We start from the raw sequence: 5,742 nt of genomic DNA on the forward strand, positions 1-5,742 counted from the left end.
ACCACCAATTTTCACATTCTCAATATTATTTGACCATCATACAATATCACCCTGGGTGGGGTTCCCTAACTCCCATAGTGGGCATGGAGTTACTTGCTGTGTCTTCTATCCCCCTGTACCTGTTTTCCAACATGCTTTCTGTCTTTGTCTTGGAATGAGATTACTTGGTTTTGCCCTGGCTAGAGTCCTAGCTGGGAGGGAAACAGTCAAATGCATAGTTTTTGTTTTGGGAGATTATATTTGTTTTCCTTGTAAACCATCTCTCTGTTATGTATTATTAATTTGTTGTTTTGAATGTATAATGCAAGCATTTGAGTGTATTCCTCTTTGTTGGATCTTGTATCCGGGTGAGACTTATAGGTCCACATCATCTGTCTTTATTGTAAATTAAATTGAAGCTTTTCTATTCCCTTTTATTATATATTTATTTCTTATGCGTATCTTGTATGTATATCTTGTATTCCACATGTATCCAACATAATATAAATATAGGGTCGGGTGGAATATTATGTCTACTTTTTGGACCAGAGACACGAAAGCATTCACCACAGTTTACTTCTAAATAGTTATACCTTTGTTGTCTATTTAAACCCCTTATTTGCGGGTGGTTGGATGGGAGCATCACCCTTGAATCATATACCTATGATGTTCGCATGGGTGTACGATTCGATAGTGATGTCGTTTCTTCTTCTCTTTAGTAGCCTATCCTGCTTCTTTGGTTTGTGATTGTGTTTTTGACAGGGGATATTTTTTTTTCTGTAAATCTTCTGCCTGTTTGTTCTTGGTTATTTATAATTTGGCTTATGATATCTTTAGGTTGTGATTTTGATTTACATTTGTACTATTTTTGTTAGATTGCTTGTTTTTTTGTTTCAGCGGTCTCTCATATAACCTCAATTGTGTTGGAAGAGACCTAAAGCAACAAACAAACAAACAAAAAAACCCTTATCTATTGTCCCTAAATTGTAGGTCAAAATGGCCCAAGTGGATAAGGATCGCACTTATATCTGGAGGTTACGGGTTTAATACCCTCTAAGAGCATCTCATGTTGATTTTTTTATTTATTTATTTTTATTTAGCAACTTCACTTTCATCACTTTTATTGCTCATTTGGCTGAGCTCCACTGTAGATGACACCAGAACGACGTAATTTGGTCTTTTCTTGACGGTAAAAAGTAATAAACAAAGATGAATATATAACAGCTTCAAAAACGAACAAAATACCAAATACGGAACATTTCGGGCTTAAAACCCTTCTTCAGCCAACAAAAAAAATTGACTAAATTCCAGATAGACGACAGAGATATTTTTAGGTCCTCTTCTTGGAAAGTAAACAAAAAAAAAAAAGGCGTTCGATATTTAACTCAGGAGTTCCAAATTGAGCGGAATTAAATCCACGCATAAAATTTTGGTGCGCAAAAAAATAATTACGGAAATCGCGGGTAGAATAGAAATATATGTCCTAGTATCTCTTTTCTTGACCCTAAATAACATCCTCTGACGACAAATAAAGCGAATTTTTAAACATTACTTTTATATAATATTTCACTCTATGTCCTTGCTGGTATATTATCTAGGTTCGACTATGATCCTACATTCATAGAGAAATTGATGTAATTAGGCAAATAACAGTCATGTAGATACCTATTTTTCCCCTTGATAAACATAAGTTTGTAGTATTGGTATAGGTCTAGTCTATTTTTTCCCAACTATGTTGCACAGATTCATTATTTAGACACGCAAATAATATTATAAGACTAGCTAATATATTCTAGTGGGATAAAGGAATCTTCACAGCTCTCACAGCAGCATGTTTTAACTATGAATCATTATAGATAATAAACTGATTCATATTCATACAACAAAAAGTTGCAATATGTCTTAAAATATATCACAATTCAATCTTAAATTCATGACTTAGTTATTTTTAAAATCATATATCACAAATATCCATTTAGTACTCTTTGTTATTTTTATTCTATTTTTCAAATATCAAAGTAGAGTAGTTATTTTTTGGGGTTTGACTTTTGCTTTTATATTTTTATAAAGGAAAGTCTGGCTTTTGTTCGAAGTATAAGTACTTTTAAAAATTCTTCTCCATTTAACCCTCACCAACTATAAGAAAATCGTCACATTCGTTACGTTACAACCAACATTATTCTTATTCAAACTTCTCTTGTACATCATAAAATTTAAAGAAAATAAACAGCGGGTTGTAGAGAATGTTTTGCTAAAGAAATTATTTATCGCAAGAACTTACTGCTATTGTTTTTGAGTGATAAAAAAATATATTTTGGGTTAGTTGGGTGTGAAGTTTTGGGGAAAATCCTGAAAATGGCTGGTAAAGAGAGAGTTAAAAAAAACATTTGTCTCATGTTCATTCATACATCGAAATTCTTGATGTAAAGTTTGACAGAAATTGCCAAACCTTATCCTCTTGACCTCCACAATGGTCAGGGAGGTACTTACCGTGTCTTCTATCCCCTTATAGCTGTTTTCCAATTTGATTTGTCTTTATCTTGGCATGAGATAACTTGGTTTTGTCCTGACCCTGGCGAGAATCCTTGGCTGGGAGGGAAACAGTCAAGTGCATAGTTATTGTTTTTGGGAGATGTTATTTTTTCCTTGTAAATCATCTCTCTGTTATGTATTATTATATTAGTTATTTAAAAAATTTTTTTATGAAATGTAAGCACTTGAGTGTATTCCTCTTTGTGGGATCTTGTGCTTGTGTCCGGATGGGACTTATAGGTGGTCTGAGACTAAGTACATTGATGGTTCATGCTCTTGGAATCTACATCTGATCCCTATTTGTTCCCAGTTCCCCTTTGTCTTACTACTTTCTCTTGGGTGCTCTGATTTCAATTCTATAACATTTTACTATCCCATTTTCTTCCTTTTTACTGGCGCTGATATGATCTAAATGTGTTGCAAGCGCCATAAAACCTTTTAAAAACAAACAAACAAAACAAATTCAATGCTTTTTTCAATTATTTTCATGTGTAACCCTAGCAAGTGGTTGCTGATGTGTTCATATCTTTATCAAACACATCACCATGTCATCATCATCATCATCATCACCACCATCATCAATTGTCTATCTATATATTTATTCATTCATGTATTGAGATGTTTGTTTCATAAATTTAATGATTTCCCCACTCAGTGAAATATCTTTTCTGACTAACCCTGTCTTTAACCGGCTTTGTGATCTTGTGGTATGACCAGGTCCATGTCCTGCCTAAATGTGTTGCAAGCGCCGTAAAACCCATAAAAACAAAACAAACAAGCTGGTGATAATTTTTTTTTTCTAGTAAATTTTCTTGAGTTTTTACTTGTAAATCTTTTTAATTTTTTTTTTTTTTGGTTCAGTGACAGTGCTGCCAACCCTAGCCTATTAAAATGTGTACAGTATGACGGAGAGCTAAAATTAAATGAGTAAAATTTTGAAAAAGTAGGTACAATCCTGAAAAAACAAAAATGAGCGCAAATTTCAATGATGGGCAATTAGACCATACTATAATTGATATTATAATCGATATTTTTGGTGCAGTTTTAATTCTACTTATATAATCTTTTGACTGTTTTTTTTCATCATATTTTCACTGTTACTGAAACACCAAAAAAGTGATTCAAATGCTTAAAACCTCTCACAAATAAAGACAAGTAAAATCATGTGGACTGATTCACTGTTTGTCTGCACTGTATATGACTAAAGTTCGTTATATGTGTATATCGATATAAAATGTGAATCTCAGTCGTAAATACAGGCCATCCATTGAGTCAATAAGTCTTTAAGGAGAAAGAATTGTTTGTTTGTATGTGTGTGTGTGTGTGTGTGTGTGTCGTGCTATTACTATTAATTAGTACTGTGTATTCTGAGTAATATGTACAATATTTCCGACAATAAAGAATTTTTTTTTAAACTGAATTGAAAAATTGTGTGTGTATGTATGTGTGTGTGTGTGTGTGTGTGTGTGTGTATGGGTGAGTCCATTATATGGTGCCACGGTGGGAGTCAGGGTGATATTATTACGTCACCAATGCCCTATCTTATGCAAACTCATCAATTTCTTTATTCCTTTTCTGGTTTGTTTTTGATCATTTCTATCTTAGTCTAGACATTTTTTCCTACTTTGTAGTTTACCTTTTCTTAAATCAATAAATTATAATATTTTGAATTTATGAATTATTCATTTTTTTCTTCTCTTTGTAACATTATATCAACAATATTTGTTGTATAAAACAACTGAAAGAACAGAAATTATAGTTTCTCTATCAGTAATTCTTTTTATTAGAAGTTACTAACACTGTGGAACTAATAGGGGAGATATGCATGCGTTTTTTTCCATCTCATTATTTCAAGCATTTACGGCATTTTAAAAACCTGAGACCCCTGGGTGGGGTTCCTGACCTCCCATAGTGGGCATGGAGGTACTTACTGTGTCTTCTTTCCCCTATATCTGTTTTCCAATTTGTTTATCATAAGCTAGATGTACTGGGTGGGGTTCCTGACCTCCCATAGTGGGCATGGAGGTACTTACTGTGTCTTCTTTCCCCAAAATCTGTTTTCCAATTTGTTTATCATAAGCTAGATGTACTGGGTGGGGTTCCTGACCTCCCATAGTGGGCATGGAGGTACTTACTGTGTCTTCTATCCCCTATATCTGTTTTCCAATTTGTTTATCATAAGCTAGATGTACTGGGTGAGGTTCCTGACCTCCCATAGTGGGCATGGAGGTACTTACTGTGTCTTCTATCCCCTATATCTGTTTTCCAATTTGTTTATCATAAGCTAGATGTACTGGGTGGGGTTCCTGACCTCCCATAGTGGGCATGGAGGTACTTACTGTGTCTTCTTTCCCCTTATATCTGTTTTCCAATTTGTTTATCATAAGCTAGATGTACTGGGTGGGGTTCCTGACCTCCCATAGTGGGCATGGAGGTACTTACTGTGTCTTCTTTCCCCTTATATCTGTTTTACAATTTGTTTATCATAAGCTAGATGTACTGGGTGGGGTTCCTGACCTCCCATAGTGGGCATGGAGGTACTTACTGTGTCTTCTTTCCTCTTATATCTGTTTTACAATTTGTTTATCATAAGCTAGATGTACTGGGTGGGGTTCCTGACCTCCCATAGTGGGCATGGAGGTACTTACTGTGTCTTCTTTCCCCTTATATCTGTTTTCCAATTTGTTTATCATAAGCTAGATGTACTGGGTGGGGTTCCTGACCTCCCATAGTGGGCAGGGAGGTACTTGCTGTGTCTTCTATCCCCTATATCTGTTTTCCAACTTACTTTCTGTCTTTGTCTTGGAAAGAGATTACTTGGTTTTGTCCTGGCCCGAGTCCAAGCTGGGAGAGAAACAGTCAAATGCATAGTTATTGTTTTGGGAGATATTTTTTTCCTTGTAAATCATCTGTTTGTTATGTATTATTATGTTTGTTATTTTTAATGTATAATGTAAGCATTTGAGTGTATTCCTCCTTGTTGGATTTTGTGCTTGTGTCCGGATGAGACTTATAGGTGATCTCAAACTAAGTACATTGATGGTTTGCTCTTGGAATCTGCATCTGATCCCTACTTGTTCCCAGTTCCCCTTTGTCTTCCTTTCTCTTGGGTGCTTTAATTGTAATTCTAGAACTTTTTACTATCCCATTTTCTTCCTTTTTACTGGCGCTGATATGACCTAAATGTGTTGCAAGCGCCGTAAAACCATGAATAAACAAACAAACAAAAGC

Source organism: Berghia stephanieae, chromosome 9 (assembly GCF_034508935.2).
Source record: "Berghia stephanieae isolate SIO BIC M18660-M18661 chromosome 9, UCSD_Bste_1.3, whole genome shotgun sequence".
NCBI lineage: Eukaryota > Metazoa > Mollusca > Gastropoda > Nudibranchia > Aeolidiidae > Berghia > Berghia stephanieae.